Raw genomic sequence first — 18021 nt, 5'->3', positions numbered from 1 at the left:
GAAAACAGGGGTGTCCCATTCCATAATGATAATTTTACTACAGTGGAACCTCGGGTTAAGTACTTCATTCGTTCCGGAGGCCCGTTCTTAACCTGAAACTGTTCTTAACCTGAAGCACCACTTTAGCTAATGGGGCCTCCTGCTGCTGCCGTGCCACAGGAGCACAATTTCTGTTCTCATCCTGAAGCAAAGTTCTTAATCTGAAGCACTATTTCTGGGTTAGCGGAGTCTGTAACCTGAAGCGTATGTAACCTGAAGTGTATGTAACCTGAGGTACCACTGTATTTATACCCCACACATCTTATTGGGTTGCCCCAGCCACTCTGGGCAGCTTCCAACATATATAAAAACATAACAAAACATTAAAAAATTTTTTTACTAACTTTCCTATTCAGGATTGCCTTCAAACGGCTCAGGGGGTGGATAACTCCATACCCTCCAACATTTCTCCAATGAAAATAGGGACAGCCTAAGGAAAAGCGGGACATTGCAGGATCAAATCAGAAACCAGGATGCCGTCTCTAAATCAGGGATGTCCCTGGAAAATAGGGACACAGATAAGACACGTAAATGGCACACATGTATTTTAATGGCAGGCTAATTTTGAATATATTTTAGAATTTTTGTTTGTTATTTTTGCTGTTTGATACAGTTTCATTTCTTGGCTATATTGCTGCTGCTATTGCTCTGCTTTCAGAATTTATTGCCATTCCTGAACCTATCAGGATACAGGGCACTTCCAGGTTGTCACTAGTTTCAGATGGGATTCAGCCACGTACCACAAATTCAGAGCACACAGTTAAAGTGAATTTGGCACTCTAGAGCAGCAAACCAACTTCCTTGTGAAAAAAACCAGGAAAGTGACAAGAAAATGCACTGGAAACAAAACAATTCAAGATTCATCACAATAGCCATGCCCAGCTGATTCTCTTTTCAGGTATACAGTGGCCACCATAGATTCTAACAGTACCTAAAAGCGGCTAGTTCTGTACCGTGAAAGGTAGTCCATAGGCTTAAAAGAAAATGGAATAATCCAAATACAGTTTCATGAAATTATTATTTTCTCCAACAGTTTCACCTATATACTGACGTGATGTGAAATTTGAGGGGTGGAGATGGAAAGAGAATAAGAGTGGCCGCCATTTTGTTTTGGAATTTTGGGGAAAACAAAATGGCTGCCATTGTTTTGAAAAATGGCTCCCTGAGGGCCACAACCATACTGCTAGATGGTTGGCTATCTACAGAAAATCGCACACTTTTACTAAATTGGTGGATTGTTCCTCCAGCCACTTGCTTTCTTTGAGTGGTGCGATATTAAGTATTCCTCCAGAGAAAAAGCTGTGGTTGAAGCAGTCTCGTTTTTAAAAAAAGAGTGTTCCATACCATCTTATTTTTAATCCTGAAGTACTAGGGAAACATTTTTTATTTTATTTTTACATTTAGATGTTTAAAAATAAAATGGAACGAGAATGTCTTTCAGAAAAAGAAACAAAGAAGCAAAATCCACCTCAGAGATGTGTCGTTTAAAAAGCAAAAGTTTTTTTTTTAATTTTTTTATTGGATTTTCACATTTTATAAAGACACAAACAAAAAACACACATAAATGCTTTCATATCCTTACTTTCATAACCCTCTTTCCCTGACTTCCCCCCCCCCAATACATCCCAATTTCCATGTTTAATTCAGCAAGTTCTTATTCCTCTCCTTAACCTATTTTTGTTATGTTTAAACTTAATTCTTTTTGTTAGGCCCAATTTTATTGTCCCATTCTCTTATATACATTAGATCCTTTTTCTAAGATCGATCAAGGTTCTTATACCATAAATTTCCCCTTCTTTATATTAAAATATAAATCAAAATTACAAAACCCAAAAATCATAAAAAAAATTTTGATTCTGTTTTCCCCCTCCCTCCCTGCCCAGGTATCTGTCCCTTCCCAAATAACTGTCCTCCCATGAAACTCCTAGCCCGGATTCCTCACATCAGAGGCCTTTAAGTCTCTTTCAGTCTCTGTCTATTCTGTTGGTAGTCCTTTTTGTTGGTCTTCAGATCTCGAGGGATGTCTGTCGCAGTCAGTTCATCTTCTCTCAGTTCAAACCTAATTGAAGAAACTTGCTGCCAAGGTTCTGCCGAAGATCCCCCAAATTCAAAATCATAAAGGCCAGAAAAGAGGAGGAAGTCCCAGTTATGTTTCTTTGCTCTTTTAACTTCCAATGTTCCATAGTATCCGGCGACTTCCTCCTTTGCTTTTCTCCTCTGTCTCGTCTTTTCATAGTTTATAATCCAAAAAGCTTCTTCTTTGTTTCCTGACCGCGTAAATTTCTGTTCAAAATTTTTTATCTGTACTTTTTCCCCTCCGACCTCCTTTTCCACCAGCTCCAAAGATGTCTTTTCTAGTTCAGCTGCAGAATCTTTTAGAGTCAAATCCTTATTTCCATCAGCAGGATTGCTTGTTTTAGAGATCAAGGTCGTGAGTTGTTTGTCCATAACCATAGCCTGCTCTTGCAAGGTTCCCACGAGAAAAAAGGCTCTTTCTATTTCTGCTAGTAATTTTCCTTCTGCAGCCATTGTAATGTCACTGGTTCCCCCTAGGGGGATTGCCATTATTCAGAGTTCTTTGCCAACAGTCTTTTACCCTGTTATTTACTTTGTTTCCAACCACTTCTAGTTAAATGTAACACCTTTAAACCAAAGAGATATAAAGTAATACAGTTCTTATCTTTATCCAACCGTTTGACAGCTCGATTGACAGCTGTCAAACTCCTGTTCTTTCACGCTAGGTTCATGCGGAATGCTCCCGGATCCAGGGGGGGGTGCACAAAAGTTTTCAAAATTCACCTCTTCCCTCCAGCACAACTTAAAAAGAAATAAAAGCTTATTCTTACAAATTAATGGAATCTCTTGTCAGTCTCAAAAAACACGAGGTTTTTTTTTCTGATCTTAGTTTTTCGCTCCTTGCTTCAAATTATCTGTATGTAGGGGGGTGCGGACTTCCCTTTAGCACATCCCCCCGTTCGTTCCAAATTAAAGGTATAAATTTCTTTTAAAGTCCGAATTTCCTTCTACTCACGGGGTATTTGTTTCCAGTCCAAATATCGGGAAGAAAGTTGACGCTCTCCGGCAATGGCTTGCGGCTTCACTCCACTGAAGTAGCGGTCTACTCCCAGCACCACGCCGCTCCTCATACCCTCTCTGCAGCCTTTAAAAAGGCTCTTCGATTGTCGAGGAGGGCGCTTAAGGTGCCCACTGAGTCACCAAGTCCACAGGTATCAGCACCTGTGGTTTCTGAGGGTCCCCGCGTCGCCGGCGCGGCAAGCTCGGAGGGAATCCGCCATTAGACCGATCGCGTCAACCCGGAAGTCCCTAAAAAAAGCAAAAGTTTAAAGTTGCCCCCAGACCAGAGTGGGGTTGGGGGGCGAGGCTCAGAGATTTGGCATTTGTTATCAGAAATATTAATATTACAGAGGCCTAGTTGGGCTCAACCAGAAGCCTGGCATTTGTGGAACAATCTCTCCTCAGACATCCTCGCATTTGACTTTCAGCTGTCTTCTTGAAGACTTTTTTGTGCCTATGCAGTTGTTTACAATTTTCTTGAGTCATTTGAGTGATTGTTTTGTACTACTTTTAAGAGGGAGGGGGTATACTTTTATATTGCTGCACCACGATCCTGATTTTGTATGAGAAGGCAGTGTGTGTGCTCAGAGTTCAGCAAAATAATCTGAAATAAGCAAGGATCAGAGAGGTTAAGTTGAAATTTATTTCGAGAAACAATGTTGGGGGTGAGGCCATTTCACATTCGTCCTCAATTTACTGAGTCTGTTTCACACATTTTTTTTTTTTTTGTCAAATCACTGTTTCGCCCCATCCCTAGGCATGTCATGAGAAAGAAAATGCATGGATGCAGCTATAAATATTTGGAAACAGCAAGTGTGACCAAGAGTGAAGCAGCTGGGAGAAACTGGAGTCAGGGAATATTCTTGGGAGACAGTCCTTCTGTGGGCATAGAATGTGAAGTAAGTACTACAAATTAGTTTTGTAGAAGTCAAAAAACTGAGGTGCATCAGTGAATGTTCAGGGTGAATGATCATTTTTCGCCATAGTATGTTGGACAAGTGGAGACATTCAAAAACATTTATATAGGATTGTCAACATCCACCAGATTTGGGACATTCACTGCAACATGTGCCAGGTAATGTCACAAACTTGGTGAATGTTAACATTCACAGGTAACTTTCCAGAGGTCAGTGGGAAATGTCACAAAACTTTGTGTCATGAGGCTGATATATTTTACACTGGCTTGATATGGCGTATGTCCTTTCTTAGTAAATGATGAAAATGACTGCGATGAGTTTGATATTTCCTGAAGGCATTCAGTTGGCAATGGCATTTGTGGTAACTGTCATAATTTTCTGACTCTCTTAGGATTTATTCCTAGACATCAGTACTCACCTGCGCTGCAACATGAACTACTTACACACACCTTCACTGATATGTAGAAAAATGTGTGTCTCACCTGACACATATTTCCTATAGATGGTCAGACTATTACTATGTGTTTTTGCAATGGGAACAGACAATCAGCTCAGCCAAATATTTGGCATCTGGGCTCTTTGTTCAGTGTGCTTCCATTATTATTATTATTATTATTATTATTATTATTATTATTATTAGCCTGGGCAAGTTGATGGAGATGGGGTTGTGCTCACAAATTTTCCTCAATGCCCCTGTTGCATCTGCTCTCCATCTGCATTGATTCCCACAAGGCTTTGCATGGTGCAATGCACAACAGGGCTGCACCCATGCAACTTCCTGGGTGTTTTGCTGCACTTCGACAACACCATGGCTTTTGCAACATTGCATGGGCCCAACATACCTTGCTGCCAATCCTGTTTTCTTTTGCAAAGAAGAGTGCATGCCCAGGCAAAGAGGTACACTCATTCCAGATCCCCCAAGTGTCCCATGTTGGAGGGGATGGTAGGAGACCCCTATTTTCATCGGAGAAATGTTGGAGGGCATGGAGTTATGTGACCCCTGAGCCAAGGGGGTTTTATTATGTTTTTATATATGTTGGAAGTTGCCCAGAGTGGATGCAGCAACCCAATAAGATGACCAGGTGGTGGTAATAATAATAATAATAATAATAATAATAATAATGGAATTGGGGACTGACTTATGCAACGCTAGTATGGCTTCGGATTGGCTGCAGGAATGCATCATTGTTACATAACTTCTCCCACTTATTTCAGTTAATTTTTAAAAATGAAATTTTGGAGCCATCTTATTATCAAATGTATCTCTGGGCCATGAGGACCAGAAACTTAGCTTTGGAAATTAAAAGTGGATTTTCAAAAGCATGTTTATAAGAGTCTCTAGGTCACTAAAAAGAACAAAAAACTAGAGCATGTTGCACAGCTCTGGGGGTTTTTTTGGTGGGGGGGGGAGACAAAAACAATCACTCCGTACATTATTCATTTGTTTAACAATATTTACATGCAACCTGCCACATAAAACACATCCAGGCACTGCTCAACAATTAAATATTATCATCTGCAATATACTAAAAACCAAATATAACAAGAGCAGCAGACAAAAGCTTGTGATGGCGAGTATCACGAGCCATCAGCCATTCCTAAACACTGTGCCCAGAGTCACGAAAGGAACCTGGGTCATGGCTCAGTTGATAGAGCATAAGTTGGTAGAGCATCTTAATTTCAGGATTGATGTTGGGCAAAAGATTTCCACATTGGAGGGGGTTGGACTAGATGACCCTTGTGGTCATTTTCACCTCTACAGTTCAATGGTTCAATTAGATATCCTAACTATACATTGGAAATAAAGCCTATTCTTTTGTAGGTGGGGAGTCAAAGGACAGAAATAGTCGCATCATAACGTGTATACTAGGGTTGGGGGACCTTGGGCCCTCCACAAGATGGGCTACAACTCCCATCATCCCTTCCTCATTGTCCTTGCTGGCCAGAGCTGATGGGCAGCCAACATAGGGCAGACCAGGCCACAGTCTTCTGCTAAAAATGGGAGGGAGGAAGAGAAAAGAAGGTCATTGCTTAATAATAATATTAAAAATCCCCCTGTCTCTTTGACTTGGTGATAGCAAACCAGGAAGTCTGGGAGGAGGAGGAGGAGGAGGAGGAGGTGGCGAAATGCAATATAAGTTTCATTTAGCCGGATGGGTGAGCAGAAGAAAGGAGGGCAGAGAGAGAGAGGAGAGAGACAGAGAGAGGGACCGATGAAGAATAGCAGCGGGGGAAGAGTGACTCTCTGCATATGTGCTCTTTCAGCGCGCTGAAAAATGTCTCTAGCAGAGGAGGCGATCGCGGCGTGAAGGGCAGGCGGCTCGCCGGATTCTCCTTCCCTGCTGTAGTTTTGCTTAACTCTATACTCATTGTAGCAAAGAGCTAGCGGTGGGACAAGCCGTAAAGATGAGTTATCGGCCCGCGACAGGCAGAAATATAACATCATGGAAATGCTAATGACTCCGCGCTGCCTTTCTTTATGGCGAGTGTAATACAGACTTCAATCATAAAAACAATCTTCCAACATTTTAATGGGCTCCATCATGCGCACGCTTGTCCGTATATTTGAAAGATAAATCAAGGCCCCCAGTTGGAATGAATTTCCCGTCAAACTCTGCTACTCGTTGGAAATTGATTGGCTTTAAGTCTGGATAGTTTTCACAGGCAGGTCTGGCTGCAGGAGGTGGGGGGCTGGTGGGATGAGGGGCAAAGAGAGCATTCGTGCCCAGCCGGGCTTCCAGGAGCCTCCGTTTGCTGCCCAAGGGAGAGTTTCAGGCAGGACTGAGGAACCTCAGGTCCAGAGCGGAGGATAGGAAGGGGTGTGGGGAAAAACTGTGTAGAAAGTAGCTTTCTGGACAAAGGTTAAATGTCCCATTGTTGCTCCACCCACTTTTGCCTCCAGCTCCGCCCACCACTGGCCCCTGGAAGGTGGCCCAGAAGGGAATATGGCCCTCAAGCTCAATCTGCTACCTCTCCTTCCTGCTCCCCATTATAAACTTCTGCTTGGGCAATGCACCCAGCCAGAAACTCAGAGGGAAGTCATTCAGGTCTCTGCCATCTCTCTCAATGCAGAATAAAGGAAGCCCAGGGCCCCATCCTGCCACAGTCCACGGTGTCCATGTATCTCTGTGAGATCCTGACCCTGATGAACAACCCTTTCTTGCTTCTTCGCCCATGAGCCTGTTGGATATTAACAGCCATAAACTATTCCACAGTTGTCAAGTCAATGCTCACACAAGTCAATATTCCAAGCTCACCAACTCAATAATCATGTCGCTGGGCTTCGGTTATCTGTCATCACACAGAATGAGCTAAAACACATCCACACTGGAAGCGTGTTCTGCAATTGGACCTTCGATCAGGTCTGCAGTGTGAATGTCACAACAATATTGCCCATAATGGTCATTGGTGTTACAAGTGTTTTCCCCGCCCCCATCCTTTCCCACATGAGCAACAATGTGTGTGTTTTCACCTGTGAGGTTTAGATCAGCTTTGAGTCTCTCACATGCTGTGAGTGTACAGCCCTGATTGTTGCTAATGCAGAACCTAACACAGAGTACAGAGTTGTGTAGTATCAATGGGCATCCTGGCCAATGTGGTTTTATTATTTGCATTTTAATCCCACCCTTCCTCCAGAGATCTCATGATGCCAACACCCTCCTGCTGCTGCACTACCGTCAACCAAGCTATGGTTTGGCATAGCATGTTGTCCAAAGAGAGCACTTTCAAATATAGGATGGTCCTTTGGTAGCCCTTCAGACAGAGGACTGTAAAGCATGACATGTGTCCTCAGCTGGCCCCAGGAGCCCATTCCATTTCGGAAAATGATTGATGTCCCTAGACATTATCCTCATTATCATCAGGGCCAACCCATCCATGAGGCAAGGTGAGTCTACCACCTCAGGTTGCATATCTATGGGGCAGTACATCCAATGTAGATCTTTATTACCCCCTTGTTCTGATATACAGTAGATCTTTACTCAGCCCTTCTTCCCTAGTGGGGGGAGAGGGATGTCATTGTGTGGTTCACCTCAGATGCCAAAATGTATTGGGCTGGCCCTGATTATCATTATCAACATTTGCACCTCACTCCTCAGCTAAAAAGGCTTGCAGAGAAGTTTACATAGAGTCAATTAAAAAGAATACAATCCCTGCCCTCAGGCTTACAATTTAAAAAGACATGGCGCAAAAGGGGAAAGGGACATGGAGGGAAGAGGAAACAGTAATAGAAAAGGCTAGATAATGGACGATTTGTATGAAATGTTCTCATGTCTTGCAGCAAGGCGGAACTATTCATATAGAGTGTGTTTTGTGTGTGCACGCACACACCTGCAATCAGACTATGCAACCCACAATGGCCTTTGGCAACAGAGGAGCTATCAGGGCAGGATTGGGGAGGGGGGCAAAAATACAGGACCCTGTTCAATGGAATGAACAGAAGGGCCTCCAAAGAGAGCGAGTACACATATTAGCATCTAAAGAGGGGAGGGGCATAAGACCATTAAGTCCAATTCATAAAATTACCAAACTGCAGCACTGCATTGTTATTGTAGCTGTTGTTGTTTAGTCGTCTTCGTCGTGTTCGACTCTCTGTGACCCCTTGAACCAGAGCATGCCTTGGAAACTCTCACTGTCTTCTCAAAGCTTTTCCTTTTTTATGCCCATGGAGTTTTCTTGGCAAAATACTGGAGTTGTTTGTCAGTTCCTTCTCCAGGTGGATCACATTTAGTCAGCACTGATTAGCAAACGTTAAATGCACCTTCCTTAACCCATCTAAAGTCTGCGTCATGGAGCACCCTTTGAAACCAACCCATTTCAATTTAATTGTAAAACAAACCTGGATTGCCAATTTGGGTTTTACGAAACTCACCAAGCTCCGAGTTCATTAGGATGTGACGCGCCAGTGGGAACCAGCGTTCAGCCTACACAAGCGCTCTTCATTTGTATTCAATTGGATCTGAAGATTTATTCTTGGAAAGAAATCTCTTGAATTTCATTTGTGCATCGGGGAAGCATGATTCATTCCGGCATTGGTCTCATCCCATTTTATCCGCTATAATATTAATAATAATACAGTTATAATTACCGGGATTACGGCATCAGTTCATGACAGTCAATTGGCCCTGCATATAAATATTGTCACTGGGGATGAAGTTAAAAACTGGAGCCAGTTGGCGTGGCTGGGAAAGAAAACCTGCGTCAAGGCTGACAGCCAGAGACAGCTGACTCAAGCCATATATTTTCAGCTAGTAGCTACCTGAACCATTGCTTGTTTCTTGGAAACCATGGGCCTCCAAGAATCTGTTCTTTGCTCACTTCCTGATCCAGGCGCACTCTGGTGCCACAAAACCCCCAGCCCAACCTGCTTCTTTCTCTCTATATCTACCCCAGCTCCCTTCCAGAACTGATCTCATCTTACCTCCCCAACCCAATCTGTGCTTTTGTCTTGGCCCAATCATCCCGCTGGGAAAAGCCCAACCTTGAGAAGATCCAGGTCCTCCATATCTCTCCCTTGAAAGTCCTGAACCTTCATGAGGAGACTGGGAGAGCAAGACCTCTCACAAGCATGCATAGCCATTTGCCCCTTTCTGAATGGGGGCATGAACCTACCGTCACGTACTGGGCCGGCCCACCCATGAGACAAGGTGAAGTGACTGTCTCTGGCAGCAGGATCCATAGGGGCAGCAGATCCAGCCTCGAATGAATGCATCGCCTGCTACAGCTGTGGCGCACTCCTTAGATGTCGAATTTTCTCAGCAGCCCTCCCCCCAGTACAGCCTCTACAGAGACATCTTCTCAAATAGAGGGCACTGGTGGTCTCCTCCCAACCTTGTACCTAATGTAGATCTCCACTCACTACTTCTTCCTTGGAGGAGGTGGTGGTACATTTTGTGGCTTGCCTCAGGTTTCAAAATATATTGGGCCAGCCTGATCACCTCGGGATCAAGGCCCATGAAGCTGGTCTGCCTCTTCCACAGGACTGAAATAGCAAGTCTGAGTCTTGTACCTGCAGCAGCTCTACTGCTAGGTACTCCTGGCTTGAATACGTAGCCATGCCCACATGCTGATATCATAAAGCTAACTAGGAGGGCATGGCCACACCCACAAGCTGATGTCATAAACACAATTGGGGAGGTATCACCCCCTTCATATGATGATATCATAAAGGCAGCTGAGGCAGTATGGCCACACCCACATGCTGATGGCATAAAGGCAGCTTTACAAATAATAAGTATTTGTTGTTTGTGTGTTTTTGTTTTTCATGTGCAAGAAAGCAGTGGCGAAGGACTGTTGTCCATCTCAGCTTCAGTAGGGAAGGACTCTGGCAGTCCAGGGTTTGGCTCCCAGCCATTTCTCCTGACGATGTTTCTGGGTGAGTGGAGCTGGCCAGATTCCAGTGGATTTTTATTGGTCTATAAATGCCAACTCTGCTCTTCGATGAAGGGCTGAATGGGGAGGCAGTGAACTGAGCCGTACTGAGCTGCTCTCCCTCAACGGACACTCTTATCCGCCAGCTGTGTGGGAGCCTTGCTGAACTCTTGCATCCCGTTTCCCCATGAGTAGAACGGCAGCGCTTTGCTCTTACTATCTCAAGTCCCTCTTGCTGATGGGTCCCTTCTTCCCTTCCTCCCCAAAATAATAAAAATGTGGGAAGGAGCATTTCAGGATCAGTTTTCATGGGAAGAAGGAGCACATCAGACTTAACAATGAGGACTGGGCACACTCTGCGCTTTCAATAATTTAACAAACTTACACAGTTATGTGCCAAGGTGGCCAAATGACCTTTATATAGTACACAAATTGATGTAGTTTACATGGCTTTGCATAATTTCTTCCACTTCTGCAAAACATGGTGGGTTGATCTGACAGCATCACCTTTCCCAATCTGGAAAGAGCTGTGTCAGTAGGAAGCGGTAGGAGTTTCTCCAATTTTTACGCTGGTACTGATGGGAGCGGGAGCTGCAGCTGCCCCTGTTGGCAAGCCAGGGGAACAGGCCTGAAGATGACAATGGTGGTGCTCTAAGGGAACATAAGACGTTTACAGCCATCTGGGATGGATATGTTGTATATATTGTTATGAGCAAGGGGAAGCACCGGAGCATTATATCGGGGGAAACTGCTTGCAAAAATGTGTAGAGAAAAAGGGCATGCAAAAAGGTGTTTATGTTGAGAAATTTGTGCTAAAACGCTGATGGAATTTCATGAGGATTTTAAAAACAAATAAGTAAATTGCAAGTTGCTGCAGAAATGCAATGAACTGAATGTAAGATTGGATAAAATAAGAAACTGAGAGAACTGAAATGGACTGATCCATTCATCCCTACTGCAGAGTCCCTAGGGTGGCCGCTTAACATGTTGCCAAGAAAAAGGAAATGCATCCCCCTACCAATAGGACACATTTGCATATGCATGGGTGCAAATTTAGCCATAAATGTAAAGAGAAATACAACACATCCCACCAGAGCAGGGGTGTTTGGGAGCTGTGATTCAAAGCATCTTGAAGACACCAGTTTGGGAAAGGATGCCCACAAGCAATAGAAGCTGCTGAATTATCTATTCTGGGAGTGGGGAACTTTCTACAGCCCAGTGGCTGCAAGGTAACCTTCTAGAGGTGGGCAGGGGGTGGGGGACTCGTGTCAGTGGTGGGTGGGGCCAGAGGTGAGAAGTAGGTGGAGCAATAAAATGTGGCTTTGACCTTTGCACAGTCGGCTACATTCCAGCCATGCGATAGCCAGAGGTTCCTATGCACAATCTTCATCCAGGCAAGGAAGAGGCATGATCCCAGTTCTAGGACACCTTGAAGCCAGCGTCAGAGCAAACTGATCGGGTGCCTGGGTTGGCACATGTGCCCTGCACCCAAGGACGGGGCCAGCCGCCCACAGGGTGGGGCGAGCTGGGACAGGATGCTCCGCAGGGCCTCTGAGGAGTCTGCCTGCCTCCTCCCACTCAGCCACCCTATATCTGAGGGGGAGTCAGCTGGCGGACCGTTTGGGGCAGCGCAGAGCCTGCGGGCGTCCAAGCCACTGCGTCACTCCCAGGAGAGATGTGTGGCTCGGGCGCACTGCAGGCCCCGCGGTGAGTGCCACCCGGCATTTTGTCACCCCCCTCAGTGGTGACACCCAGGGCGGACCACACCCACCTCACCCCCCTTCCTCTGTTGCTGCTTGGAGCCAGGCAACAGGAAGGCACCGAATGGGACCAGTGAAGGGGACTCATCAGCTGGGATAGCTCAGTCTGTAGAGCATGAGGCTTAATCTCAGGGTTGCGGGTTCAAGCCCCACACTGGGCAAAATGTGGATTTCGGCATTGCAGGGGGGGGTGGACTAGATGGCCCTTGTGGCCCCTTCCAACTCTGCAGTTCTATGAAAAGCCTAGAAAGTCAGACTAGGCTCCCAGGCCTGAATTGCCCTACACTTGATCTATTCTGTGCAAAAGGCAGAGAATAAAAAGGCTTTGGGTGTGCATGGGTGTGTGGAACAGAAGTAAGGAGCAGCAGACAAATACACCAGCCCATACACCAGAGTCAGCGAGAAACTCATGTCTATTTATTCATTTCCTCATTTTATTGTACATCTATTTATTTACAGCATTTATCTCCTGCCTTTCCCACTGAAATTGCTCAAGGCCGCATACAAAGGAGGTAAAATAACCATAAAAAGCATAAAACCATTAAACCCACAAAAGACAAAGGAATAAAACGTACTGAGAAAGCAGCAGCAGGCAGAATGGATTTTGGGGCTGGGTTTTTCCCCCACCACCCCCAAGGTTTTGATAAACAGAAATGTTTTCACTAGTCACCAGAAGACAAATGGTGTCATAAATCTGGCAGGGTTTCATCCAAGGGGGTCTGAAAAAGGTTCTGCCTTATGTACTAGCAGCTCCCCAAATGCAGGACCCCACCAAATAATCAGAAGGGCCAAGAAGCAGGCTTTTCTGCTCTGACGTCACATTGCAGCCTGGACAGTCGAGAGCAAAGCAGTTATATGCTAAGGGAGATTTACAGTGCATGTCTATACATGCCTACTCGGAAGTAATTCCCACTGAATTCCATGTGGGCTTGAAACCCAGGAATGAAATCTGGGCCCAAAATAACATACTGATATATTTGCAGAATAGGGTCTCCTATTAAATGAGGTGCATAGAGTAGAGGTCTGAGGAAGAGCCTTTTGTGTGGTGGCACCACATCTGTGGAGCTGATACACAGAAGTGTTTCTCTCCCCAGCTTTATATTCTTGTGAATATAAAGTCATGTCTTCTTCTTCTTTAGGCTTTTAGAGGCTGATGCTTTGAGTCATTTTTATGATGCTATTAATTACTTAATTTATGAGAATATGTAACGTTCTTGCTTATTATGTTCTATATTAGCCTCTTTTTGTAATCTGTGCAAGGCAGAATAGAACTCTCTCAGTAAATGAATAAATACGCTTTCAGCAGACTCCCAGGGTTAGAATCTTCTGAATCTTCACACTTCAAGCAATTAGGGAAGGGTCACGTTAATGGCATGTCGCCAAAAGGTGAGCCAGCATGTAGAAAATTAGCAGGCTAGCAAAACAACGACTCTGTTGGATTACATCCAGGAGGGCTTTCTGTGTATGTGTTGCCATGTGCCTTGCTAAACTTATAAATCAGCCCTAAGTAAGATAAGTTTATTTCTAAGCTCCATGGGCAATGGTTTTTAAATTAACCATGGGTCTTTCAAATGACATTTTCGTGGTTGTTCATTTCGTATGTCTGCAGGAAGTGCAGTGGTGCCTCGCAAGACGAAATTAATCCGTTCCGCGAGTGTCTTCGTCTTGCGGTTTTTTCGTCTTGCGAAGCACGGCTATTAGCGGCTTAGCGACTATTTACAGCTTAGCAGCTTAGCGGCTATTAACGTCTTTGCAGCTTAGCGGCTATTAACGGCTTAGCAGCTTTAAGAAAAAGGAAACAAACTCACAAGAACTCACAAGACGTTTCGTCTTGCGAAGCAAGCCCATAGGGAAAATCGTCTAGTGAAGCGACGCAAAAACCGAAAAACCCTTTCGTCTTGCGCGTTTTTCATTTTGCGAGGCATTCGTCTTGCAGGGCACCACTGTGCTGTAGTTCATATTAGTGCCTTGGGGCTCTCTCGAACTCCTCTAGTTCCTCTTGTACCAGGGGCTTATAGGTGGACTTCATTCCAAATGTGTGATGATGCAATAAAGTACTGTTGTGTTTGCAAAGACTGCCTCTGCCAGTCCCAGTGAGGTCCAACCATCCCAGTTCTTAACCAGAGTAGACCAGTCACCAGAACAGTGGTCAATAACCTGTGGACTTCCAGATGCTGTATTACATCCCTCATCAGACCCAGCCAGCATAATCCAATTGTGAGGAATGATGGGAGTTGTAGTCTAGCGATATCAAGAAGCCCCATACACTAGAACACGGGTGTCAAACACAAGGCCCACGGGCCGAATCCGGCCCGCCAGACCTCGTCATGTGGCTCGTGTAGCCGGCGGCGGCCGCCAGCCTTCACCTTTTATTCTCACTTTTTTTTTTGACACAAGAAAGCCGCCTCTTCAGCGCATGCGCGGCAGCCTACAAGCCAGAGAACGTCTGCCCTCTAGCGGCGCCGGCCATTCTACACAGGAAACCTCCACTTTACATGCATTCAGGAAACCTCCACTTGTTTTTATATTGAGCGCATGCCATCCTGTGATGTGATAGATCCAACGGCTGCCTGAACCCTTCTCTCCTGTACTGTGGGGGGGAGGGGGGGTCTGCTTATTAGGGGGGGGGGTCTGCTTATTATTCTGCTTAAATAAAGAGTGGACACATAGTCCTACAGATACAACCGGCCCTTTGAGGGTGACCAAACTGCTGATGCGGCCCCCGATGAATTTGAGTTTGACACCCCTGCACTAGAATTATATACAATGTCAACCAAGATATTCCCGACTTCTGCTTATGTGTTTTTCTAGAGAAACGGTTTGTGAAGCTTGCCAAGTATGGGGCACAACATCAGGCCCTCCTGAAATTTCTGGCCCTTTATCCCTACTTGCTCCTGATTGGAAGCAAAGCATGTGTCTCCTCCACAGTGCTTTTGGTATGGCCAGGGCTGCTCTGGTAAGGCCTGAACCCAGTGGATTTGCTCTGCAAGCGAAAAGTCCCAGCTTTGATCCCTGGGGTCTCCAAAATTGGGGGAGACTTGAGAGGGGCTTCCAGTCATTGTAGACCAGTCTTCCCCAAACTGATGCCCTCCAGATGTTCCTGGGCTCCTGACTCCCATCGTCCCTTATCATTGACCATGCTGGCTGAGGTTGATGGGAGCTGTAACCTTGTTGATCTTTTCACCCCCTCCCATTGCGAGAATCTCCTGATCTGATGTTTAGAGAAAGGAGGGGGCTGAAACTTCTCTTCTACTCTTCCACTCCTGACTCTGTGTGTGGAGAGAGTCTTATCTATGTAGTGACTAGATGGCTGAGTGGGAGCTGTAACGCTCATGCAAGCCAGTAGTTCTTTAGTTTGTAGTAGCTACTAGAAATAAAAGAAGTTATGCTTCACAGCTAGCTCCCGCATTATTTATACTCTGCTGAGTCTGGTTGTGCTGGTCCAGGGGGGAGGTTACCGTGGGGTGAGGTCCAGGACCTGAGTCGAGGGTCGGCAGACAGTCCTCCACGGGCGAAGTGGGGTCCACAGCGAGGAGCCGGGCAAGGACAGGAACTCTGGGGGAACAGGACTGGGTGCTGGCCAAAACAGCTCTTCAACGATGTTGCTCCCGCAACCTGGGACCGGGCTGACTGGCCTTCATCTTCTCTGAGGCCAGGGGCGGTCCCAGCCCCCAGGAGACCCACCTCTCCTGGCCTTAAGGCGAGCACTCCTCCTGGGAGAAACCAGTTCCCTCCGCCTCTCTGCCCTGAGCCTCTGCAGTTCAGGAGAGGCTGAAGGGTTACTGGACCCAGGGGGAGACTCACCTGTAGACACTGAGTCCTCAACCACCTCCGGAGCCAGAGTGGATTCACCTGGTGCCTGCTCCTGAGGATCCGGCACAAGTGCAGGCGCTTCAGAATCAAGGCCCTGCCCCAGTTCAGCCGGCCCTGGAGGCAGGGACTCCTGTGCAGGCTGGGATTCCTCTGGTTCAGCCTCTGAATCGGATTCCCAGGCTATCACACTGGTGCTCACAATGCACAGCTGTGGGTCCAGTGCACTGGGACCTGCTTTCCAGGACTGGAAGATCTCTGAAAGTGCTCCAGTCGCCTAGCCCAGTCAGGACACAACCAGTTATTGAGCCCAGACGCTACACATCGGTTGGAAGGCATACTGACAGACCTACCCATCACTTCCAATCTGGCAGGCAAAAAGAAAGGACCCAGAGAATATGTTTTCTTCTAATTTCATTCTGGAAGGTGGACCTGACCTTTCAGGTTGAGATGTCAAATGCTCCCTAATGCGCACCTCAGAAGCTGCAGTGATATCATAGCTGGTGAGTGTTATTGCAGAGAGTCCAGGTTCCCAGGTTGAAGAGGACTGTCATCAGCATCAGTGTAGGAGAGCAAAGGTCAGATCTTCCTTCAGAGAAGCAAGATGATCTTTAGGCACCTTCCAGAGGGGATCCATCTATTGAGGCTTGCTGCCCCTGGAGGCAGCCGTAGGAATAAGCCCCCAACCAGGGCTTTGATGCATTACAATCTCCAAACAACTCTCAGCTGCTGCCGTTCAGATGCAAATACCACTTATTGTTATGGTAATTTGGCTGTGATTTAAAGGAAATACTCCCCAGCTGGGCAGCGACCACGCAACCACACCTGCAGCTTTAATATTTTTGTAATTGAGGATGATGAGGGGCCGGTTGCTGGTTCCGCTGATTAAAAAAAAATAGTGGAGGTAAATTATGAGCCTGGTAGAAAAACCATATTAATCACAGATTTGAACTGTCGGTGAATTAGGGGGGTGGTAAATCTCCCCTGGCACGAGCCATGTCCGCTGCGGCCTATTAGAAAATAAATCTGGGCAGCTCCAGCCCTCAGCCACATCTTTTCCCTGAGTCAATTAATCTAGTAATTGGATTTGAAAGGACATCAAGCGATTATTGGAGACAGATAGCAAGAGGTAGCCGGTTGGTGGGAGGCAGGAGTTCCTCCCAGGCTCTTGCAGTCACATGCTAGATGTTAAAATACACCAGGGAAACCTGTGGCCCCCTAAATCAAGGGGCAGGAGACCTGTGGTCCTCCACGTGTCATTGGGACTCCAATTCCCATCAGCCCCAGCCAGCATGGTCAGTGGTCAGGGGTGATGGGAGCACATCTACAGGGCCACAGGTTCCCCATCCCTCCTCTAAATGACTCCAGGAATCAGCATCCCTGATACTTGAAGGAAGGGTGTGCCTAAATGGATAGCTCAGTTGGTTAGAGCATGGTGCTGATAACACCAGGGTTGCAGGTTCAATCCCCATATGGGACAGCTGCATATTCCTGCACTGCATTGCAGTAAGTTGGACTAGATCAAGGTCCCTTCCAGTTCTTTGATGGGGTAGCTCATGTCACCCTAAACAACCTACACCCACTTTTTCTTTTAAGAGACAGAACACCTTGATGAAGAATTGGCTACAACAGCAGTGCATCTGTTTCTCACATGACATATGGGAGTGCTTTTGGAAAACGTTGCATCAGGACTGTCCGCTGGTGTGTATATTTCAAGAAAAATAAATCTGATGGAATACAAGGTGCTACAGAGCTCTGCTTCAACAGACTGACATGGCAGATATTTCAGGGGAAAATCACAAACAGGACTTGGAAAAAACAAGACATACATGAACGACTAACTCCAGTGTAACATTTTCATCTATGTACACCTCTGTGGGAATAATTATAGAAGTTCTTCCTTGTGGGCAAAGAAAGGCAGCATTTTGTTACTTGTATGCAATGCTTAATGTGCACTAAGGATGTAATTCTGAGCGCACTTATATTGTGTTGTGTGAAACTGCAGCTATGATTCAGCTTCCAGCCGACTTTGGAACTGCAATGCCTAAAGG

General features: G+C 45.8%; 3 long non-coding RNA genes across 5 annotated transcripts; 2 read left to right on the top strand and 1 right to left on the bottom strand.

The window, feature by feature from the left end:
* Positions 1-1453: 1453 nt before the first annotated feature.
* On the top strand, positions 1454-17939 carry LOC310839986. Of its 2 annotated transcripts, none has more exons than XR_014561724.1 (3): positions 1454-1518; positions 3361-4013; positions 17567-17939. It is a non-coding gene; the product is annotated as an uncharacterized lncRNA (long non-coding RNA). The 2 variants fall into 2 exon arrangements; XR_014561725.1 differs by lacking the exon at positions 17567-17939 and adding an exon at positions 6110-8888.
* Positions 8983-9966, bottom strand: LOC310839995. Its single transcript, XR_014561734.1, has 2 exons — positions 9889-9966; positions 8983-9084 (listed from the first exon to the last, which is right to left on the bottom strand). It is a non-coding gene; the product is annotated as an uncharacterized lncRNA (long non-coding RNA).
* Positions 10248-17560, top strand: LOC310839999. 2 transcript variants are annotated; one of them, XR_014561739.1, is made up of 4 exons: positions 10248-10404; positions 12620-12672; positions 16345-17308; positions 17339-17560. It is a non-coding gene; the product is annotated as an uncharacterized lncRNA (long non-coding RNA). The 2 variants fall into 2 exon arrangements; XR_014561740.1 differs by having other exon boundaries at positions 10270-10404; positions 16345-17560.
* Positions 17940-18021: the final 82 nt, after the last annotated feature.

The sequence above is a fragment of the Podarcis gaigeae genome (assembly GCF_964106915.1).
Source record: "Podarcis gaigeae genome assembly, chromosome: 2".
Lineage (NCBI taxonomy): Eukaryota > Metazoa > Chordata > Lepidosauria > Squamata > Lacertidae > Podarcis > Podarcis gaigeae.
Note: the sequence above shows the minus strand (reverse complement) of the source record. Positions and strands in the feature narration are given on the sequence as shown.